Source organism: Anastrepha ludens, chromosome 5, assembly GCF_028408465.1.
Source record: "Anastrepha ludens isolate Willacy chromosome 5, idAnaLude1.1, whole genome shotgun sequence".
NCBI classification, from domain to species: domain Eukaryota; kingdom Metazoa; phylum Arthropoda; class Insecta; order Diptera; family Tephritidae; genus Anastrepha; species Anastrepha ludens.
Genome location: NC_071501.1, coordinates 33,426,973 through 33,452,334, shown reverse-complemented (window position 1 = coordinate 33,452,334; position 25,362 = coordinate 33,426,973). Strand labels below are relative to the sequence as shown.

The following is a 25,362-nucleotide window of genomic DNA, read 5'->3' as shown; positions in this document are numbered from 1 at the left end:
TTTTGAACTTTAAAAGGTTATAATAATGGAATGAAAAAAAATTTCAAAAATCGTACACGGGGAAACTTAGCGGTAAGTTTGCCGAACCTTTTAAGACCAAAACCATTGAAATTGAAGTATAACTACTATGAAAAGTGTGACCAAAATGCTTAAAAAACACGATTTTCGGGGAAACGCGTTTAAAGATAAAGTTTATGATGAAAACGGCCGGAGGAGGGTACACTTCGGTGCCCAGAAAATGTGAAAAAATGCGATTTTCAAAAAATCCTTTCTGTGGCGTATTCTCGCATACACATACAACAAAATTATGCAAAAAAAAAAAATCGATTTTTTTTTCGCTGGAGACCAGAAGACCCCCTTAAGTGCCGTTTTTTTAGTCCAAAATAGAGTTTTTTCCTTCAAATGCTTGCTAATTCCACAAAAATAAATATTTTTTAAATCCCCTACGTGTTTCTCTAGCTATTCTTATCTAGATTAAGAAAAAAAATTTTCTTTGTTCCAGATTAAAATTTGCGTGCCGCGGAGCTCCTTCAAGAGAAACCACATTACAAAAAAGTCTCCAACGCCGCCATTTTGTAACATTTTTCGATCGAACTTTGTAGTTTTGTATTTTAGTATATAAGTAATAACTTCTCAAATCAGAGTGATTGTTTTCCCTTTCCTTCTACACAAAAAAATTCTTTAAAAATCGTGTATATTTTACGCGTGTATAGTGGTGTTACCCCTTAAATAAAGAAATTGCTTTTAGAGATTCAGTAACCGATTGCTAAATCGAAACCGTCAAAGTCTAAAATCTGTTACTACATAGTTATTGGAGAAAGTAAGACATGTTGGCAAGTTTTGATCAAAATTAAAAAAAAAAATCATTATCACTTCAAATTTTTTAATCAGAATTTTTACAAAATTTAGAGGAATTCTGAGTATGCAGAGTATGCCCATTGAATTTTGGTAAAACAAAGTGCAAATTTCATGTAGCTCAAAAATTGCGTTGGTTTTGGGCAATTTTTGTTTGGTAGTATTGGGTGTTTTGTTGTAAATAAAAAAGAAGGAGTCGATCATTCGTTCATTCAGGTCGCAACGCAAGTAATTCCTTTCATAATGGAAGCTTTTCACACCTCCTAACATATACAGGCATTTGTTTTCTCTTACAATCCACTTAAGATATACATTTTTGTATGCAGTACTTGAAGTGAAAAGTGTTCCAAAATATGTTTATTAGGGGAAATAAGAACAAAAAAGTATTAATTCACCAAATAAATGTTCAAAGTGGAATAAGCAAAGCGACAGAAGTCAAAAAGAAAAGAAAGGAAAACAAAAAAAAAAAACAAAAAGAGCAAACAACTGCAAAATGTGAAGAAATGTGAAAAAATAATCATAAACAGCAGATGGTGGTATGACACAGCAGCATAGCGACTAGAAAAAGAATAAGCCACAGGAAAATTAAGAAGTCAAAAATAAAAGAAAATAAATTCGCTTTCTAAATGTAGACGCAGCAGCAGCAGCAGTAGAAGCAGTTAGTTGAACAACTGCCACAAAGAAACAAGTCCAATTTAAAGCCGATTTATTTATTGTCACATATTTCATAGCAGCCACCCGAAAAGTATGCTACCATTTGGTGGAAAATATAGCAGTACCTGTGCAAAAATAAGGGCAAACAAAGAACAAAAAACATAAAAGAAAAACAAAATTAAAGCACAACAACAACACACTGCCAACATAATGTTGATGTATGGAAGGAAAGAGCAAGCAACCAACGCACATGAAAACACATACTCAAGTAGGTACGTGGGTGCGTATATATTTGAGTGTAAGTATATACTTATATGTATATGACATGAGAAATAAGAGAGAGTTCCTTATAAGTTTGTGTTATTGGCGTAAACTGTAAGTAACAGAAAACAACAAAGCACGAAACATGCGTAAGGAGCCTTGAAGGTTGGAATGTACGCAGGTAACTATGAAGACAGCTACACTTAAGAGACTTCGTTGGAGATATTCGATAAATATATTAATTTTTGTTTTTATTTTCGGATTATAATTCTACGCATTTACGCATACCATTTCAGCGCATATGAAAATATATACGCAAATGTATGTATGTCTGAGACGAAATGAGACGAAAGTAATATTTTTGTTGTTGTGTCTTTCAATACAAACAATTCAAACAAAAAATCGCATACAAGTGGGACGTACAGGCAACACATGAAAAAAAAAACTCAAAAAGAAAAAGTAAAATAAAAAAAATAACGAAAAACCAAAAAATTTCCAGAGGAAACAAGAAAAAAAACCGACAAAAATATATAAAACAAACCACACCAAAAACGTCTGCAACTTCGAACAGCGTTACTGCTGCCTCATCGGTAATCATTGAATAACAAACCTATGGAGACGTCAATAAGCAAGCAACAATAAGGAATTTGTGGTGAGGAAGCAAATTAAGTGGGTATCATCAGCTGATGATGACTTCGTTGGCGGGAGTGTGAATGATGAGTTTTACCCAGCAATATTGTGCACTTATCACTTTTGTTGTTGTTACATTTTCCATGCTGCTTATTGACTAAAATAAGGTGAGCTTTAAAATTTTACGTAATCAAAGAATTTTTATTTTTTCTGGCAAACACGCCTCAGCCACCGTATTCATCGAACTCAGCACACTGCAACTATTTTCTGTCTCCAAAATGAAAAAAATATAAATGGGGAAAAGAAGAAAAAACCTGAAAAAATTTTCCATAGTTTACCAGAAGTGCTCCGAGGATTGAACTAAGTGCTCGCACAACGCAAAAAAGATGCTGCTGAATAAATAAACATTTTTCTATAAAAATATAAACTAAATTTTATGTTGAACAAATCTTCCACTTGTTTACTGCTAATTTTAACATTTAAATTGTAAATTTCTGTTGGTCGGACAGCTCCTTCTCAGTGGTTTTGCCGAGCTTTTCCATAAGGAAAGTGGCGCTTCCTCGATCTCTATATCGACGGAGATGAGGAGGGATAGGTTTTCTGGAGACTTCTGTCCCAGTTTCTGGCAAAACAGATTTGGTGATCAATGGGTTCTCCGCATCCGAGTCGGTTTTGGAGGAAGTGGAAACCACCAGGGAGTGCGGTGGTGTCTCCTTGACGGTCTTGCTCTTAGGGAGCACTTTAGCCACTGAAGGGGTGGTTTTTGACCCCGCCATAAGTTTGGTGGAGCCAACAGGTCTTCCGCGTCGGGAAGGAGTTTGTTGTGTTGTTTGTTTTTTGTTTGTTTTGTTCATTATTTTGCGGTGCGGTCACTCAGCTGTCGTTTTTAGCAGTCGTGACCTGGGATTTAGATAAGGAAATAATGGGGTTCGCCACGCCAGAGCCCTATGCCGTGGTAAGTCGAATTGAAACTGGGGTGCGGCAGGTGCCCCAGAGTCCGCATACTAGCGACTTAGCTCACCCTAAGCCATGCATCCCTCGGCGTGTGCTGTTCCACCTTGGATTGGTAGCCTTTGATATAAGGAAGTGGCCTTCTCCCCGTGAGTCCATGTTTATTCCATTCGTATTAGCAGAGACATGACCTACTAATACGAGTGGCTTCTCGCCTTCCACCGAAGTGAATATGGGTCACTGCCAGCAATTATGGCAGTTACGGCACGCGTGCAGTAACACTGCACAGCATGTCGTTCCCCCTACCATAGTTGTTGGTTGACGAGAACTAGGCTGGTTCGCGAGTAGGCTTTTACCAAGGCTATGACCTACTTAACCACAGAAGATAACTGTGGCGTACCCTATCCACCACCTGGGACGCGCCGCAATAGGTGCCCAACCAAAGGGATTTTAATTTTAACTTTAATTTTAATTTTAATTTTAATTTTAATATTAATTTTAATTTTAATTTTAATTTTAATTTTAATTTTAATTTTAATTTTAATTTTAATTTTAACTTTAATTTTAATTTTAATTTTAATATTAATATTAATTTCAATTTTAATTTCAATTTTAATTTTAATTTTAATTTTAATTTTAATTTTAATTTTAATTTTAACTTTAATTTTAATTTTAATATTAATTTTAATTTTAATTCTAATTTTAATTTTAATTTTAATTTTAATATTAATTTTAATTTTGGTTGGGTTGGTTGGTTTAAGGGTGACCCCGCATCGGAGTGCCACATAGACCGCAAGTTGGGTCCGTTGTGTTGCCCTAGAGCTCATTATTTTAAATGATTTCCCCACCTAACCGAGATTTTTATTGTAGATTTTGGTCAAAGATATTAATTCGTTTCGAAAATTTGATGAGAGATTCGATTTTCAGGTCCGAGAGTACTGAAAGATTGTCAATTGTTGGAGAGCCTAGAAGAGCGAGTCGACTTCTGGCTAGACCCGGACAACTGCACAGCAAATGTCTGCTCGATGCTTCCTCATCTTCGTCCTCGCAGTATCTGCACAGGTCGTTTTGAGGAACCCCGAGCCGACGTGCGTGAGTGCCCAAAAGGCAGTGGCCGGTGATAAGAGATGTTATATGCCTTAGTTCGTGTTTCGAAAGACTTATAAGGGTTTTTGTCTGTTTCAGATTGTAGGATGGCCAGATTTGTCTGGTCGTAACGCAAGTAGTTTCCACTCGTCACCTCCGATCAGCAATGCTGTGAAATTCTCGATCGATGAGCATTTTACATGTTGAGAGCGGAATGTGGATTGTGGGTAAGTCACTAACATATGATTGCGCAGCTCCAGCTCTTGTGAGCTCATCAGCTTTGCAGTTACCTTCGAATCCACTGTGACCCGGTATCCAGATAACTTGGACAGAATTCTGAACACTTATCTCGTTAAGAGATAAGAGACAGGATCGAACCACATCTGAGTGGGTATAAGAGGAGCTGAGTGCTCGAACGGCCGCTTGACTGTCGGTGAAAAAGCGGATATCCTCTAGTGATATTCTATTTTCTAAGAGAGTTTTCGCAGCATACCAGATAGCGCATACTTCCGCTTGGAATACGCTACAGTAGTCGGGTAATCGAAATGATAGATTGATGTGAGGTGAATTGGAAAAGATTCCAAATCCCACTTTGCCGTCTTGTTTTGAACCATCTGTATATATAGTCAGAGGGCCATCGATTTCGGTAAGATTTGTCTTCCATTCTTCCCTAGTTGGGAGTGAACAGGAGAATAGCAAGGGTGGTGATGGAAGACTTACATGATAGTCTATGTCGGAAGAGATAACAGTGTTCCTGTTCAGTATGGCCGAATGGCCGAGATACTTATTCCATTTCGATATAGCATTCATGCGTGTCGCTGCTTTCGCTGCAATCGCTTTGCCAGCCAGATCGATAGGGAACAAGTGAAGCAACGTATTTAGAGCCTTAGTAGGTGTTGTACTTAAGCATCCTGTTATCAGGAGGCAGGCTGTTCTTTGGACTCGATCAATTGTGGCTACTCTGCATCGTTTTTCGAGTGCTGTCCACCATACAACCACACCGTAGAAGAGTATCGGTTTGATGATCGAGGTGTATATCCAATAAATGATCCGAGGTGAAAACCCCCAGGTTTTGCCTATAGCTTTCTTACAAGTATAGAGAGCTATGAAAGCTTTTTTACATCTGTTTTCGATGTTCAATTTCCAACTCAACTTCCTATCTAGAATAACTCCTAGATATTTAGCTGAATCAGATAGGAGTAATGATTCCCCTTTTAAAGTTATTGTTTGCAGTGGAGGAGATTGTTGTTTCCTATTGAAGAGAACAAGATCTGTCTTTGCTGGATTCGCATTTAGTCCGCATTCGGTGCACCATTTTGACAGAATATTGATTGAGCGTTGCATGAGCTCAGTGAGGGTATTCAGGTGTTTGCCTGACACGCATAGAGCAATGTCATCTGCATAGGCTACAACCTTGCAGCCTGCTTTTTCGAGATTTCGAAGCAAACTGTTTACAGCGAGATTCCAGAGAAGGGGTGAAAGTACTCCGCCTTGAGGAGTGCCTTTGACGGCGTACATTCTCATGCGGCTTACCCCAAGCTCTGAAGTGATTATTCTATTTTGGAGCATTTGTTCGATCATCTTTCGGATGGAGTAATTGATACCCAATTTGGCAATTTCAGACAAAATAGCGTTGGGTTCAATATTATTAAAAGCACCTTCTATGTCCATAAATGCGACAAGAGAGTACTCTTTATTGTGAAGGGAAGTTTCCACTGTTTGCACCAGTGAATGAAGTGCCGTTTCAGTCGATTTCCCTTTAGTGTAGGCATGTTGTGCCTCAGAGATCAACTTAGTGTCAAGTTGGGTTTTGATTTGCTCATCTAAGACTTTTTCAAAAGCCTTTAAGCAAAAAGAGGTTAGGCTAATGGGCCTGAAGTCGTTTGGTTTGCAGTGTGAAGGCTTTCCCGTTTTCGGAATGAATACTACCTTCGATTTCTTCCAAATTGTCGGAAGGTAAGATAGATTTAAACACTTGTTAAAGATCCTTGTTAGCCAAGGCAGTAGAATTTCCAGTCCTTCTTGAAGTTCTGCTGGAATGATGTTGTCAGGACCTGGTGATTTAAATTTTTTAAAGCTTAGTATTGCTGTAGAGATGCTATTAGAGCTGATTAGATCTGATCTATTCCCATAATTACTCTGAAGAGTGCTGGGAAGTGCAGGTAAGTTGGCAACACAGCCTGGAAAGTGAGATTCTAGAAGTATTCTAAGAGTGTGGTCAGTTGAAGTAGTCCAAGTCCCATCTTGAGTCATGATAAAACTGGGAGAGACTGGGTTTGATGCAAGAATCTTGCGTAGTCTGCTTACTTCTGAAGTGTTCTCTAATTCTTGAGTGTATGATCGCCAGGATGTGCGTTTCGCACTTCTGACAGCTTTCTTAAAGTCTTTGAGACATTGTCGATATTCTTCCCATTCGTCTGTTATTTTAGATTGGTTAAAGAGTTTCCGAGTTCGATTGCGAAGTTCTGAGATTTCTGGAGTCCACCAAAAAGGTTTATGCTTACCTCCTGTTTTTGTCAGGGGACAAGATTGTCGTGCTGCGCTTTGACACGTCTTCGTTATCATGTTGACAGCGTTTTCGATATCGTTTTTATTTGCCATTTCAAACTGCCTGATATCAGGAAGTCCATTGGCAAGATGTTCTTTATATTTGATCCAATTCATACGTTTTTTGTTAAGGTACTTCATGGGTTTTGCCGTTTCGGCTTTTAAAGTGAATGTTATATATTGGTGGTCGGAAAAAGAGTGTTGTTTATCAACGCTCCAGTCCTGCACCAGTTGTGTACATGATTCGCTAGTAAGAGTAATATCGAGTACCTCTCTTCTAGACGAGTTAAGAAACGTAGGGACATCACCTCTATTACGTATATCAAGCTTATTCGCTAGAATATAATCAATTAATTTTAGTTTTTATTTTAATTTTAATTTTAATTTTATTTTTAATTTGAATTTTAATTTAAACTTTAATTTTACTTTAATTTTAATTTTAATTTTAATATTAATTTTAATTTTAATTTTAATTTTAATTTTAATTTTAATTTAATTTAATTTAATTTTAATTTTAATTTTACTTTCAATTTTAATTATAATTTTATTTTAATTTAAATATTAATTTTAGTTTTAATTTTACTACAATCTGAGTCCTTAACAGATGAGAGCATTTTTAAGCCATTCGCGGAGAGCAAGAAATTTCAAAAGAAAAAACATTTGCTTTTTATCAATGGCATATAAAAATGATAAAATAAAGTAGCCCTAAGATGCTCCCTTGAGGGACATCTGAAGCACCTGAACTCCATCGATTTTTATCACACACCGTCTTTCTGTCAAATATGACATAAACCCTTGCAGAAAGGTGGCGTGAAAGCCCTAGCAAGTCAACTTATTTACTAAAAACTCATGTGATACTTTGTCAAATGCCTTAGAGAAGTTAGTGAAAGCGCAATCAAGTTGGAGTCCTTTAGAAAACGATGACATGCGAAATTCTCTAAAAACAGTGAGATTAGTAGCTGTATAGAGAGGTCAGTTATGAAACATGTTGGTTTGAATTAGTTGAAGACTTAATCGCAAAATAAATTTTGTCCTTTAAAATGCATTCAAACAAGTGTAGAGGTGATTGATAGCTTGGAACTCGACCTACCTGTTTAATTGCTTCGCTTTTAAAAAATTCCATTCATTTAATAAAGTGCCTGTAGATAAAGATTTGTTAAAAATAATCTCAAGTGGAACTACCTACGCCGGACAATTCCAGGGGAAGATTGCTGAAAGACCGTCAGCATTTACAAATTTATAGTTTCGTATTCAATAAGCCACCTGATAAAAATTAGGAGCAAGAGAAAGCATACCTACACCGCAGCAGCTTCGATTCCCAGAAATAAATGGTTAATGGTTAATGGTAGTAAAGGGTTAAGGTATGGGCCTTTAGAACTGCGACCATATTGATAGGTCTTCATCTATAAGCATTAACTTGTTTAAAAACTTTTCCCTTCTATGCGTCAACCCCGGACATTCGATGATGAGATGTTCTATAGACTCCTCATCTTCGCAGCAAAATCTACAGGTGCTGGTGTTAGTTATGCCTAATTTATGTAAGTGTTTGTTGCAGGTGAAATAAATAGTCAGAAGGCTGTGTAGAACCATTCGCACGACGATAACTGCAACCACTTATTTATTCATCGAAATAAATAAAAAATATGCTAGTAACTTTTAATTTCTTCCAACGATTCTACAAAATTTCTTATTCACCCAGCGCTACGGTGCAGCTGTACGAGTATTTCTGTGTGCCAACTCTGCATTCCTACTCAACGTGAATATTTTGCTTTCAAATCAAGCGCCTTGGTTTTATAATTTTAAGCCAAAGGCATATCGAGATAATGAAATTGATACCTTATTATGAAAAAGAAAAAAATCTAACAAAAAAAATAGTAACCATCTACAAAATTTCAATAGAACAGAACTGCCAAATTCTTGCAACATACCGAAACTCAAACCCTCACTTCCCTCGCAACTTTGTACTGGTACACACAAATACGCTTAGCTTGATTATAATCTTGTTTCCCCGGCTACTGAGTAGATGGTATATGGTATTGCCATGCAGGCAAAAAGCATGCAATATAAGAAATAAATAAAAATTAGAAAAATAAAATAAAACCAGTTATCTGTGTGAAAGGCGATACAGTGGTTGCGTGGTGAGGGTGAAAGGTAAGAGGAAAAATAGCAAAAGATTTTCAAGAAAAACACAAAACTCTGCTCTGCCACATTCCAGCAAGCGCTGGGAAGCAGCACACCTGCTACCACTGATATCACCACAGAATGCTGGCTAATACCATTACCAGCAGCGTTAATGCTGTGCGCCAGTCTTGCTCGTGGTGTTGTTGGCCAAAAATGCATGCGTGGTGGGTAAGTGTACAGTGGCGAGGATAAGTGAGGGCGTGAATGATGCTTAAAGTTTTTTTCGAATTACATTTTATTTGGTAATTTTTTTTAATATTTTTCCATGTTTAATCTAAGTCATGCAGGCAAATCAAACTTTCATATTTTATTTTAAATTAAGAAAAATTCATTTATTCATTAATCAACAATTTTAAATTTTTAAAATGAATTTTCAGAAAAGTTTTGGGTACGCAGTTTATGGCTCAGCAAATTTAAGTGCCGAAAAATCGCGTGAACATAAATTTCTGTGAAAGAAAATTCGCAAAACTGTTTGCAAAAAAAAAAATCAGAAATTATCAACGCCAGTTTATATAAATTGTAATCGTCATACAAGGAGGCTCAAAATTAGACACCCTATAGGAAGATTTAAATAATTTTTCCTAATGCCGACGTACGTCAATCACTTGTCAATTAGACAGCTGCAGTATGAAGTTTGAAATTTGAAAAAGTCGAGCCAAGAAGCACCGGAAGATTTGGTAACTCCTAAAACATAGTCTGAATCAAGGGCCCATTGTATTTAAAGCTCTGGAAAGTAAAAGGGCACATAGTCAACGAGAAAAGGAGAGAAGTAACAGATAGGAAGAGATATGATAGCATAGAAACTAAGACAGAAATAGAGAGAATTTTCAATATTCCTTGGCAAATCTGGAAATATCCTCTATATAAGGGAACAAATTTTACTTCTAATCATGACAAATGAGTCTAAAATTCGTAGCCTTACTCTAGCAAAGGCGGGACATGCACAGTTAAAATGCGCAGTGGCGTCCGCCTCCTCGTAGCAAGACAGGCAAATCGGGTCCTCAATGATTCCAATGGGGGTCATATGCTGATCCCATGGGTTGTATGCTGTAATAATACCGACCATCAGCCGATCGAACGTCTTTCTACCAAGTTTTAGAAGAAAGTTTGACAGTTTTCTGTTTGGACTTGTCACAAAACACTTTGCACTTCTGCAGCGTTCTAGACTGGACCATCGCACTTTATGTAAATTGCATACATAATCGCTGATCCAACTAATGATTCCTGTGAAAGTGATTCCGATTATTGGCTCTGGCCTTTGTGTCGGAACCGCTGATCCGCAGTTGACCAATTCATCGGAAATTTCATTCCCTTGAACACCGCCGTGTCCTGGAACCCATATAAGTACAAGCTTCTTCTATCTTGCAACAGCTTTTTCTTACATTTTTTTACAATCTTTGAGGTTTGCTTTGCGGTCTTCAGAGCCTTTAGTGCAGCCCAATTGTCACCAAGGACTAAATTCTGTTTTTCAGCTGCAGTATAGAAACCGATAAGCATTGGAAGGCGGAAACGACAAAATAAAAATTTCCATCATTCAAAATACTTTTTTTTTTTATTTGTGATAAAGTTATTCAAAACAAAAAATATATGACACTTTGTATGAAAAACCGCATCAAAAACTTCATTGAACTATTTAAAAAAATTCCTACTACTCAACGCGTTTCTCCAGTCGCTTGAAACTTGCACTTTACTGTGACAAAATTCAGTGCAGTATAAAATTGCATAGGCGAAATTTTTCTTAAAATTCAGGTTAAAAATGTAAAATGTAAGAAAATGTAAATTTTTCTAACATTCAGTTTAAAAATTTAAATAATATTGGGAGGTTGAATTAGTTTTAAAGGTTTTTTTTCGAAGATTTGGGGCTTTATTGTGAAAAAACGGTACAAAATATTTTATTCGAAGTATTGGCCATCGCTAGCTACAACTTTCGCCCATCTTTCGGGCAATTTCCGGATGCCGTTTCTCCAAAATTCTGGCCGCTGCTTGGCTATCCATGACTCAACCCATATTTTGGTAGCCTCGTACGAGGAGAACCGCTGGTCCGCCAAATCGAGAATCATATGCCGGAACAAATGATAATCGGAGGGAGCTATGTCTGGACTATACGGCGGGTGGGGTAACACTTCCCAGCCAAGCGTTCCAAGGTATTTTTTGACAGGTTGAGCAACATGCGGCCGAGCGTTGTCATGTTGCAAAATAACCTTGTCGTGCCTTTTTACCGTTTCCGACCGTTTTTCTTTCAATGCCCGGCTTAAACGCATCAACTTCAGTCGGTAACGATCCCCCGTGATTGTTTCGCCCGGTTGGAGCAGCTCAAAATATATGACGCCGACCTGATCTCACCAAATGCAGAGCATGATTTTCTTGCCGTGAATATTCTGCTTGGCCGTCGACGTTGATGCGTGGCCGGGCAAACCCCATGATTTTTTGCGTTTTGGGTTATCGTAGTGGATCCATTTTTCGTCGCCAGACACCACCCGATGCAAAAAACCCTTCCGATTTTGTCGCTCGATCCGCAATTCGCACGTAAAAAATCGCCGTTCGACGTCGCGCAGCTTCAACTCGTACGGGACCCAATGCCCTTGCTTTTGGATCATTCCCATCGCTTTTAGACGCTTGCAAACGGTTGATTTATCAACGCCCAATGATTCAGCAAGCTCTTCTTGGGGTTGGCACGAGTCCTCGTTTACCAATTCCCCCAATTCCGTGTCCTCGAACTTTTTGGGCTGGCCAAGACGCTCCTTGTCTTCGGTGTGAAAATCACCACTTTTGAATCGTCGAAACCAGTACTCACATGTTGAAATCGACGGAGTATGGTCTGGGTAGGCCTCCAGCAGCAATTCACGGGCTTGGGCTGTATTTTTTTTCAAATTGAAGCAGAAAAGCAAAGCTTCCCGCAAATTGCGTTTCGACGGCACGAAAGTTGACATACTCGGAGCACGAAAACACTGCGTTGTTTATACTTCAGCGAAATGACAGATACTGATAAACAAAGCCTAGGGATGAGGCTTTGTCATGAATATATATTCAGTATTGCCAACGCGATAAAGTGATAAATAGCGCCATCTGTGTGTCACCTTTAAAACTAATTCAACCTCCCAATAATTTAGCGAATTTTTCTAAAAAAAAATTAGATAAATATTTTTGTGAATTTTTCTAAAAAAATTTAGATTAATATTTTTGTGAATTTTTCTAAAAACATTTAGATGAATATTTTTGTGAATTTTTCTAAAAAAAAATTAGATAAATATTTTTGTGAATTTTTCTAAAAAAATTTAGATTAATATTTTTGTGAATTTTTCTAAAAACATTTAGACAAATATTTTTGTGAATTTTTCTAAAAAACTTTAGACAAATATTTTTGTGAATTTTTCTAAAAAAATTTAGATAAATATTTTTGTGAATTTTTCTAAAAACATTTAGATAAATATTTTTGTGAATTTTTCTAAAAAAAATTTAGATAAATATTTTTGTGAATTTTTCTAAATTTTGTACAAAGCTTTTTTTTTAGATTGCACAATTAAAAAAATTAAGAAAATTAACTCCAAAAATAAATTTTTCTAACATTCAATTTAAAAATTTAAATAAATATTTTTGTGAATTTTTCTAAGAAAATTAGATAAATATTTTTGGGATTTTTTCTATAAAAACTTAGATAAATATTTTTGTAAATTTAAAAAAAAAATTTAGATAAATATTTTTGTGAATTTTTCTAAACAAAATTTAGATAAATATTTTTGTGAGTTTTTCTAAAAAAAATTTAGATAAATATTTTTGTGAATTTTTCTAAACAAAATTTAGATAAATATTTTTGTGAATTTTTCTAACAAAAATTTAGATAAATATTTTTGTGAATTTTTCTAAAAAAAAATTAGATAAATATTTTTGTGAATTTTTCTAAAAAAGATTTAGATAAATATTTTTGTGATTTTTTTTTAATTTTGTACAAATTTTGTTTTTTAAAGATTGCACAATTAAGAAAATTAACTCCAAATGTGGCCTTCATTATAAGAAAATGTAAATTTTTCTAACATTCAGTTTAAAAATTTAAATAAATATTTTAAAATTTAGATAAATATTTTTGTTAATTTTTCTAAATTTTGTGAAAATTTTATTTCATACTTGGTTTTTTTCCAAGATTGCATAATTAAAAAAAAAAAGATTTAACTCAAAATATGAAAAAAAAAAATTATTAAAAAAATTCAGCATAAATCCAGTTAAGCTCGCCACTGTATGCGCGCTCGTCAAGTTGTGTGTAGAGCTTAGCCTTCTGTCTGTCTATATCCTATGTGTGTATGCTCTCTGCTCTCGTTCTACTCCGCACGCTTGTATGCTCCTTTATGCATCACTGGTTAAATAATATACCAGCAGACACTCACACATACATGCATACATTACCTGCGGAGCATCTTTCGAGCGTAAACTGTCTGGTAGCTTATAGTAATACATTGCTGTGCCCTCTTGTCTCTCACTCCATTCCTCTGCACTTGATTCGACTTCACTCCCCTCCACAGTACTCCATTCTATTCCGATCCACTCCACTCCACTCTCTCCATCCAGCAATTGTGCTGTCTAGCTTATGCTTTTGCAGCTTTTGTCTGTGGCAGCATGGTGTAAAAAATAAAATCGCGTTGATTTATTACTTAATCGTGGACAAAATATTGCATGTTTTTTTCTGGCTGTTGCCTTTTGCTCTCATTTATATATTTACTTTTTTTATTTTTATTATTTTCATTATTTTTCCTTTCAGACTCATTGATTTTGTTTTGCGTCAGCCCTCCTTCCATGGCATCTCAAATAATTCACTTTGCAAATTATATCAGTTTTTGCTGTCATTTCTTTTTCACCCAAAGGTGTTTCAAATTGTGTTAATAAATAAATTGTAACGTAAAAAAACAATAATTCATCAACATAGTTTATTGTTGTTGGCAAATTTATTTTTTTTATTTTTTAAAGCAAACTGCCAGGTCTGCTGCAAGTGTGTTGATTTAAATGGCTGCAAATATACAACTGTCAAAAGTTCCGCTACTTAATTGGTTAATTTTTTGCTTTACTCGATTAAATTTCACTGGATGTGGTTTTTTTCACACGAGCTACACCCACACACACGCATATTTAAATAGATTATAGATTTGGCTCGGTGCCTATATTTTTCTGCTAAAAATACGATATTTTAATTTATCAGCGTATAAGCAAAGGCGCAACTGTTTTATTGTTTGACCTGAACGACATTTTGAGTAAATGTCAAATGCTATCATTTTGTGTATATCAGATGAAGAGTGAATTGCTCTGGCTTTGGGTATATGCAAAAGTTCACTACTCTTTAAAAATTATTCGTAAACTGAGAGTAGCTTGGCAATACGAGTAGATACAAAATCTGCTTATTGCAACAAAATACCGTTGGTTTAATAGTCTATTGGCTTGCCTCTTTGAGCTTTAAAGTCACTACAGAAGTATGTTGAGCGGAATCACCTAGTGTTCTAGCGTAGGTGCCCCCACCGCCAAAATTGTCGAATCCTAGATATGCGGATGATATTGCAATGGTAGTAAGAGGTAAATTTCCCAATGCACTTTGTAAAATCATGCAAGATTTACTAAACATGGTTGAAAACTGGTCAAAAGCAAATGGGCTAAGCGTCAACCCTAACAAAACTGAACTCATCTTATTTACTAGGAATCATAGAAATCCAAAAATAACTCCTCTGACTCTAGGTGGAACGGCATTGTCATTCAGTGATGAGGCCCGCTACTTAGGTCTAATATTAGACAGAAAACTTAGATGAAAGTCAAATATTAAAAGAGCAACAATAGCACTCTACTCTTGCAAAAAGCTAATGGGAATAAGTTGGGGTCTTTCCCCATCTCTCGTATATAGGGTAGGCCATGTAAAATTTGCTTTTTGAATCGGCTATAAAAAAAAAACTAATCAATATTTTTTCTTTTATTTTGAAGATTGATCATTGTCATTTATGAATAAAAAACAATATCGTTCAAATGACTGCCACGACTGGCTTTACAGTAGGCCATTCGATCAACCCAGTTTTTAAGCACATTTTCGATTGTTTGGGCTCCAATTTCATGAATGGCAACTTCGGTTTCCTGTTTTTAAGCATCAGTCGTCTCTGGATGGTTTGCATAGCATTTGTCCTTAACGGCTCCCCACAAAAAATAGTCCAACTGGCTTAAATCACAGCTCCGAGGCGGCCAATTGATATCGGAATTTCGGCTGATTATTCGGTTTTCAAAAACGCTAGCCAAAAGTTCGGGTGTAAATTTGGCAGCGTGACAAGTTGCACCGTCCTGTTGAAACCAAATGTCGTCCATGTCATTCTCTTCAATTTTTGGAAACAAAAACTCATTGAGCATGTCACGGTAACGCTCGCCATTTAGTGTAACCGCGGCACCTCGCTCATATTCGAAAAAAAATGGTCCGATGATGCCGCCAGACCGAAAACCGCACCAAACAGTGACTCGTTGTGGATGCATTTGCTTCTCTACAGTAACGTGTGGATTTTTTTAGCCCCAAATCCGACAATTTTGCTTATAGACGTAGCCACCGATGTGAAAATGAGCTTCATCAGAAAAGATGATTTTTCGGTAAAAATGCTCATCTTCGTTCAAACGATTTTCTGCCCATTGAGTGAACCGAAAACGCATTGGATGGTCATTAAGCTTCAGTTCTTGCACCAATTGAACTTTGTAAACCTTCATTCCGCGGTCTTTATGCAAAATTCTCCTCAAAGAAGCGCGTGAAATGGTGGTCACAAAAAAACAAAAAAACAGGAAAGAAACAACAAAAATACATTTGGTTTAGCAAAAATAAATATCACAAAGTCACCCCAATTGCAAAAAATTAATAAAACTAAGTAAACAAATTTTGGTCCCAGCTTGTCAACTAAAGCGGTGCACCGGCGCAGAAAAAGATGACCACGTATGGGCACACCGGGCTCAAAGTGTTAATACTTTTTTTTTATAAAAACATAGTTAATTCTATAGTTTTTGATATAAATATTTTTGATACCTATAAATATTTTTTTGCTAAAATATTTTTTTATAAAATTTGTTTTTTTTTTTTTTTAATGAAGTTTATTCTAAATTTTTATTAAAATATTTTTTACAACAATTTTTTCATTAAAATTTTTTTTATAATAATTATTATTTGACAACAACTTAACACAAAAGAAGTACATCAGTAGTACCACGATTTAGTCTATAATAATTAAGTGGGTCTTCAAATCGCTGCTTTATTTGCTAGAACAAGAAATATGTCTGCACTCACTGCATATCCGCCATAAGAAATTACAAATCTCGAAAATACCCAGATTGTTGGCAAATAATGCCAAAATTTTTGGGACTTAAATACCTTAAAAATAACCAGGCGACTTACTACACTCTCCCATGAATATTGTATGTAGAAGCTGTAGAGCTGAGGAGGAGGAAGAAACAGTAGAGCACTTCCTTTGCAATTGTCCAGCCTTAGCTAAAATCAGAGCAGGTTGCCTAGGTAAACACTTTTTCAGTTCTCTTACCAAACTATCTGGCGCGGGATTAGACCAATCCTGCGCTTCATAAGAGCCTCAAAATGGTTTCATGAAAGTAAATAAATAAGGTTCCCGTGTCGCACAGTGGTATCACAGCGGACGTGTAAGGTCTAAGTGAGTTGATCATACCGACCGACTACCACCATAACCTAACCTAACCTACTACACTCTGACGAGCTTAAAGTATGCAGTAAAATAGTAGGTCTTCACTCATTACCAAAATTTTATTCTTTTCTCTTACTTGTACCTGATTCTTTTTATGGTAAAAAGAAGAGCATAACCTTCATCAGGTTATGTATACAAAACATCCAATCCTCATGGCAGGTGGCATACGCTTACCCCGCTGGAAAAATATTCTATCTGACTATGGCAAAAGGTCGGCTTAGCCTCATCAAAGGCGCTTCGAATTACAACTCTTATTCAATAATTGTTTTACCATTATTGGCATACACCCATTTTTTCTAAAAATCCCAACAAAAGAAATCTAATGGTGTGGAATCGGTTACACTTATTGCTCAACTCACATCGCCGCCCCACGAGTTAGCGATATTGTTTCAACATGTTCACTATTTCGGTAGTGGACTTGCAAAGTTTCAATGCATTGTAACGCAGTCCAATTCTCTATGACTAAATCTTTCATATACTACGGCAGCTGTTAACAACAACAACAACAACAAATCATGGCGCTAAATTCCAAATAGACATTCTTAATGGGACATTCGCTATTAGTCCCAAAAATCGCTGCCAACCACAGACCAACAAAGCGAAAAAGCTTGAAGTTTGCAGTCATCTGCATTTGACTGCTTTTCCTGCATCTGTGAAGACAAAAACAAAAGCAACAATTAGCGAAGTACATACAAATATTTTTTGTGCACACTCACAACCACTGCACACTGTACTAGCCCAACCACACTCCTGCGCATCTACTCTCTCTCACACATTCTTTTCGTGGGTAAGCAGAACGAAAAAATTTAAACAAAAACGAAAAAAGTGGCACAAACCGGAAATACTGAAAGTGGTTGCCGCATCATGTGTGGCGACAATGCGGTGGCAGAACCCAAGTGACATGTGAGTGTGTGACAGGAAACACCAAATGACAAAAACGAAAAAATACACACACACACACACACATGCATACTTACACGTATAAGAACAAATATAGGTTGGCAAACCTCAATCAGCCGTCGGCCTTTGTGTGTATGTTTGTGTGTAGCAGGGGCCCTGCAAGCAAAAGCGGTCAAAAGGGAAATCTGAGACACACACACACACTTATACACTAGCACAAAAAACTATGATTTAGATATATGTTGTTGTATGCAGAACAAAGGCACGGAGTAAGGAAGCTGTGGAGCGCAGAGAGCAGCACCAGAAGCTGGGGAGCAATGCTTGTGTTTTTCAGCTTCTGCGGTTGCTGGAGAATGGTGTGCTTGCTTTGCGGGTCCCTGCGCGCCAATGCAGCGGTTTGGTTTTTTGCTTGTACACTTTTTTTATAACTGCTGTTCTTCTAGCTTCATTCTGTTGCCAAATTTAGTGTTGGCACTTGTTTTGTTTGGTTAATGCAACAGGTGGTCGCCAACTCATTTTTTGGCTGTTGGGCAGTTGCAATTGACTATTGTTTTTTAACACTAAGTACGCTTTAGGGTGTGAGGAAAAACATTTTTTTTCTGATATTTGTTCAACGGCCAAAATATGGATTTACTGATTTTTATTTTTAATTTTTTTTTTTTTATTTATTTACAATTATATTTACCAGTACCATAAACGCTTTAAAAATCGCCACCTCGGCATAAAATTTTATTTAATATCAAATTTAATGTATTATTTTATCTCAGCTTTTAACTTCCCTTCACAAATGGCCCGAAAATTACTTTAATTAAGTTTTTTCTAAAAATTGGTTTATTTGTAGGCCTGCGTGTAATAAGTGATAAACTGGAACAAAATTGAACAAATAAAAAAAAATTAATAATTTCGAGACTTATTCAATGTTGAAAATTTTGGAATAGAGATTTTTCAAGTGAAATATGTACGATTCTTTTTAATATTTTTAAATTTTGGCTTAATTCTTTAGAATTTAATACACTACTTAAAATTTTTTGTTTTTAGGAAAAAAGATATTTTATTTGTTGTGGAATATATTAGATTTTCTTATATTAGATTTTTTAATATTTGTAAATTGTTTTTATTTCTTTAGAATTTAATACATTTCTAAACAATCATTGTGTTTTTTTTTGTTTGTTTGTTAAAACAGTAACTTTTTTTGTTAAAACTTGTTTTTTAAGTCGAGAAAATGTTTGCCTCCAAATTTTTTTATTAATGTTTTTCAAAAATTACGAAAATTGTGTTTATCAAATTTTAGCAAAAAAAAATTTTTTTTAAATATAAATTAAATATTTTTTCCCTTCCCTAAAAAAAAAAATTTTTAAATATAAATTAAATATTTTTTCCCGTCCCTAAACATTTTTTTTTTGAAATGTGAAAAGTATGCATTGCCTTGCATTTGGCAATTTGTGCTGTAGTTTGTAAGCCATCCTGGATCAATGCATAAGCTTGGAACTAAAAACGGTATCTTTTTCCGGTTGAGGTCGTTATAAATAACCCAAGCGTTCACTGCTGTCATCATTATCAGACGGTAAAACACTTTTTTCCGCCACTTACCCGATTTCCTATCGTATTCATAAAGCCCAGACATCTGATCAGCCAAGTCGACTCCTTCCATCATCTCCCTATAAAATTTTATTTGACTTGGACATTGCACTAGAATTTTTTCTCCTGTTTTCAACGTTTTTGTAACATTAGTCACAGAAGGTTCGTGACAATTACTCAACACCAATACTTCATTCGTATCGTGTCTGATCTATACTTGAATGTCTTGGTATGTGGTTTGATATTGTGCAATCCCGAAGTCCATAAAGAGTATTTTTTGATACAAAATTTTCATCAGGAGTATTCCAAATAATATTTATTTTCGATGCGCCGGGGTTCGAAGCGACGTCATCAATGTCGCTTTCAGTATCATCGTTACCGCTGTTAGAGCTCAAGACACCATTAGGTAAGAATCTCTCGTCTGCATCCCCATTCTCCTCGTCAACTGAATCTTCGCTATCACTGGAAGTAGTGCAATCACTTGGAAGAAAATTGTCGAAACTTCCCCTAGAGAAGTCTTCTGAGTCACTGATACTATCAGCTTCGTCTTCCAGGATTTTTCGGAAATCTGCCGGGTCCATTTTCTAAGGATAATATAAATTTTGATCAAAACGAAGAGTCACATTATGTAGTATTTATAAGACTAGTGGTACGAGTACACATGTGTACCATTATACCGGACCAATGGTACACATAAGTACCATATGCTAAAATAAGTGAAAAACTATTTTTTTATAAATACTTATTGCACAAATTGTAAACACTTTTAAAAACTTTTATTTTATTATAATTTCTATATTTTTGGCACCTTAGCACTGAATATCTTAGAAAAACTCTGCGAAAACCAACCGCAATTTTAATTTTCACTGCTTGTCAATGCAAAAAAACAGACTCCATTAGTAGAGACAACAAAAATTGTAACGGAACTTATCAGTATGTATTTAGAAAAGAGTAGAGATAATCAGGTGAATAGCATAAACCAGCAAAAATTCACTGTGACATTTAATCTTTAAGTGGTACACATGTCTACCATTCGAGTCGAAAGGGTTAACTATTATTTTTACTTAATTTTTTTGTTTTGACTGTTGAAAAACTCTCGTCCCCAACTTTTTTTTATTCAATAGCTCATGTTTTTCCAAAAAAACGAAATTTTTTTATCAAATTTAAAAAAAATATTTCCCCCATAAAAATATATGTTTGAAAATATTGAAAAGAATCAGAGACATTTCATTTTAAAATCTCTACTCCAAAATTTTTCTGAACACGTTTCACTTTTATTCTTTTTGTGCGCCTACAAACGAAAAATTTCTATTCGCTCTACCTTATAATAAAAAAATACTAATTTAAATTGCTTTTTATAGGGATTCTGACAACAAAACAAAAACTAATTTAAATAATACCAAAAAATTTCTCTAGAGTTTCCGATTGTTTCACTCTTTTTTTTATTTAATTCAATAAAGAGTGAAACAAAAAATCGTACAAATCGTTTTTCAAAAATTGGGAAAAAAATTGTTTTTAAAATAAAAAAACAAAAAAAAATGTTTTTTCTCTAAACAATTTTTTTTTTAATTACCACAAATGACATAAAATAGTTTTAATAATTTGTTTTTAATTACATCAAGAAAATTTGTTTAAAATTTCAGATTTTTCATTCAATAACTCATGTTTTTCAAAAATTAGGAAAAAAATTGTTTTTAAAATTTTAACAAAAATTTTTTTTTCCCCAAAACAACTTTTTTTTAATTACCGCAAACTACAAAAACTAGTTTTAATAATTTTTTTAAATAACATCAAGAAAATTTGTTTAAAATTTCAAATTTTTTCATTCAATAACTCAAGCTTTTCAAAAATTACGAAAAAAAGAATTGTTTTTAAAATCATAAAAAAATCGTCTTTATTCCCAAAAAAATTTTTTTTGAATTATACTTCCTCATAAAGTCTTAAAAATTGTTTGTATGATATGTATAATAAATATGTAGAATCGGGGATGTTTCACTTTAAAAAATCTATTCCAAAACTTTCAAACTTGAATAAATCTCAAAATAATTTTGTTGAACGTTTTTTCAGTTTATTTTGCTATTGTACGACTAGAAATACGCAAACTTTTACAGGAATTGACGCTACCGTGCAATAAGCTTTGATCACTTGGCATTGCTTTATAGGGACTCTCAAAAACCCACAAATTAAAGCAAAATAGTTTAAATATTTTTGTTTACTAATATCAACAATTTTTTTTAGAGTTTTAGATGTTTACAATAAAATTGTTTTTAAAATTTTAACAAAAAATAATTTTATTCCCAGAAAAAAAATGTTTTCCAATTTTACTTCCTCATAAAGTTTGAGAATATAAATATATGGAAATATTAAAAGGAATCGGAGCTATTTTACTTTAAAACTCTCTTCCAAAATTTTCAACATTGAATAAAAATCTCAAAATAATTTTGTTCAAAAATATTTTTTTTTACATAACATCAAGAAAAATTTTTTTTTTGGACCACCCTAGTATACATATTTATAAACATACGAGCATCTACTTGTATCTTCTTCCCAATGTTTATTGATGTCTTACTTCCGCCCTCTGAGCAGTAAAAAAATCACGACGAAAAAGCCGAATAAAAAAAAAAGTTAAAGAATAATAAAATTCCAAAATGTTATCAAATATGCATAAATGTTGCAACAAAAAGCGGAAATACTAGTGAAAGCAAAAACACTAACCCCTCACCAAAAAAAGGAAAATATTTACCCCTTGACTTATTCCTATATGCATTTTTTGTAACTACAAGTGCTTAATTCTCATAGGATGCATTCGTTTCCGATTTTTACATTCACCCCTTTGCTTGTTTTTGCTTCCCACAGCTACATCTCTTTTGAAATCTTTTACCTGTTTTGACATTCCTCTCGCACTTCTAATTGTTTATTTTTCTCCCTGCTCTCCCTTTGGAGTTTTTACTAAATGCATTTACCGCTAGAGAGTTTTGCGTGTGGGTGGATCGAAAATATAATTTGTCTTATTAAATTTCCAAGAAGGGTAAAATTTGTGAAAATTCGATTTGAATAAGCCTAGATTAGTTCGCAGCCATTTCACATCAACTAATACTGCAGCTAAATTCACAAGCAGGCTACACCATTAAACTCTCCAATTTGCAAGCCAATCTGAGAATTTGTTTGTGAAAGAATGTAGTTTTTGAGTTAAATTCCATGTTGCAAAATGTAAATAAAAAAATGTAGTAAAATATATACAGTAAATTTGTTGTATACGTTAAATAGAAAATTACGTAATAATTGACATTTTTTTTTTTTTTTAAATAGTTTCTTATTAATAAAATGTTGGTATTTGTACACGTTAGGTTAGGTTAGAATGGTTGCCCAAAGAGTGGGCACACTTGAACGAATCTCGGTGAGACACCAAAATTAAGAAAAAGTTGTTATCAATAGCGGCCGCCCGTCGGCAGGCAATGCCAAATCTCCTGCCATCAAAGAGCTCCTCATAAAAAACCATTTTCCATTCGGAGTCGGCATGAAACTGTGGGTCCCTTCATTTGTGGAACAACATCAAGACGCACACCACAAATAGGAGGAGGAACTCGGCCAAACCCCCAAAAAGGGTGTACGCGCCAGTTATATACAGTGGCCGACATAACACTGCATATCCTACCTAAGGGAAAATTCAAACACAAATATTTTTTTCTATTATATCATTCAAATTTCGATTAAGTTATTAATTTATTTATAATATAGTAACATTAAAAAAACGCAAATCAAAATATTTCAGTTCCAAAAAAAAAAATTTATTTTCATTTTTTTTTATAAATGTCCAGAAACTTGTAGCGACAAAATTTGCATACCTTTGTACTCTACTAGTAAAAGTAAAAGTAATATCGTTATGCAAATTACTCAATACTTAGTGTTGCCGCCTTTTGCGTTAACTACAACCAAAAGGCGGCGTGGCATACTGTGAACTAATCTTTTAAGAAGCTCTTCAGGTATTTTATTCCAGGTCTCTTGCAGTTTCTGAAAAAATTCTGCTTTCTTTAAGCGGCAATTTGATCGATCGACTTTTTCGTCTAAATATTGCCATAAGTGCTCAATAGGATTTAAGTCGGGGCTTTGAGCGGATCATTCTAAAAGCTCTATTGAGTTTTGTCTAAAGTATTCCTTTGCTACGCGACTGGTATGTTTGGGGTCGTTGTCTTGTTGATAGATGAAATTGCGTCCAAGACCCATTCTTCGTACCGAGGGCTCTAAGAATGTGCTTAGCATATTGACGTAAGACTCCCCATACATTTTACCTTCAATATGTACCAGATCTGATATGCCGCTATAGGAAAAACAGCCCCAGATAAGCACATTTCCCCCGCCAAACTTAATTGTGCTTTGCACGCCCTTCGATTGGAACCTCTCATTACTTTTTCGCCACACTTTTTCTCTTCTTTTTGTATTTTTAAACTCAAACTTACTCTCATCGCTCCATATAACCCTCTTCCAGAAACTCAACGGAATATTGAAGTACTTTTTGGCAAATGCTAGTCGCGCATTCATGTTTTTATTGCTGATGAAAGGTTTCCTGATCTTGTAATGACTAGAAAACCCCTCTTCACGAATTCTCCGCTGAATTGTGCGCTTGCTTACATTAATTTGAAGACTTTCTTTAATAAACCTAGCCGAAGTTGTCGGGTCCTTCTTAATTTCTCTTACTATATATTTGCGTGTCATCGCGAGAATTGGTTACCCTTGGCCGACCTGTTCTTGGAGCGCTCGCAAAGCCGCCATTTTTTTGAAACTTTTTATAACTCTCTGGATTGTTGACTTGCATCTATTATATTTTTTAAGCAATTTTGCCATACCCCATTCCATTTTTGTGGTCCTGAACAATTAGTTACCTTAAATCCATGCTTACTTCCTTCGACTTAGGCATTACAATATGCTAAAAGTATATTTGTTGTAAAATACAAGGTAAACTAAACACCAAAAGATTGTTTCCATTACCTTTTCACTACGAATTTGGGAAATATTTAAAACGAAGGACAACACACGCGGATATTTTAGTATTATGCACACTTTTGTCGAATCCGAAAAGCAACTGAGACGCAATTAGTGAAAATTGTTCTACCATGTGAAAAGATAACGGCACGTTTTTAACGGCGCTGGTTTGCTAGCTCACACTTAGAAAAATAATGTGTACAATCTTAGATTCGAGGAGCAGCTTACGGACTTATTTCCATAACAAACTGTTTCTTCAAGGGGTATTCATAGTTATGTCGGCCACTGTATATTATATATACCTACAATGTGGGGGTAAGGAGGGGTGTTGAGCATTTGTGGATTACGATCGACCACTGAATTACAGTTTTTTTAACCACTTCATGCTGCTGACTAAGTTCATCAGGTTTTTCAATTTTAATATGAAACCTAGGAAAGAGTTGAGAACTTAAATGCCCAAATCTTAGCCCCGCGAGAATAAGGCAGCTAAGGAGAAAGTGCTGAGATGATTCCACCTCATTCTCCTCCATACAGCTAACGCAAAAAGGACTTGAAGTAATGCCAAGTCTCACAGCATGCATTCCTGGCGGATAGTGTCCTGTGGGGACACCCACTAGGTTACGTTAGGTTAGCCTGGGTGGCAATAAGTCACGCATAGACCTTTTGGTCCCTAGCGACACCAGATGGAGACCGACCTCTATGAATACCGAAAGTAGACATCATGTAGGAAGTCAGCGCTTTTGGCGACCTAAGCAGAGCTGGGAGATCCGATTTTGAGACGTCCTCCAAACCCTCAAATAGTGGGGCTCCCAGGCATTTTAAACGCGTTTTTAGTAATGCCGGACAAACGCACAGAAGGTGTTCTAAAGTTTCCTTAACATCCTCTCTGCACTTCCTGCATTTGTCTGTGTTAGCAGTCCCTATCTTGTACGCATGTGCAGCCAATAGATTATAACCTCTCAGCATACCTATGATAGTTCTGCAGTCCCTTCGCTAGCCTTTCTATGGCCTCTCTGCTCCGTCGAACATTTTT

At 35.2% G+C, this 25,362-nt stretch overlaps 1 long non-coding RNA gene across 1 annotated transcript; it reads right to left on the bottom strand.

The window, feature by feature from the left end:
* Positions 1-18,375: 18,375 nt before the first annotated feature.
* LOC128865232 (uncharacterized) lies at positions 18,376-20,265 on the bottom strand. The gene is made up of 3 exons (XR_008454773.1): positions 20,158-20,265; positions 19,362-19,933; positions 18,376-18,635 (listed from the first exon to the last, which is right to left on the bottom strand). It is a non-coding gene; the product is annotated as an uncharacterized LOC128865232 (long non-coding RNA).
* Positions 20,266-25,362: the final 5,097 nt, after the last annotated feature.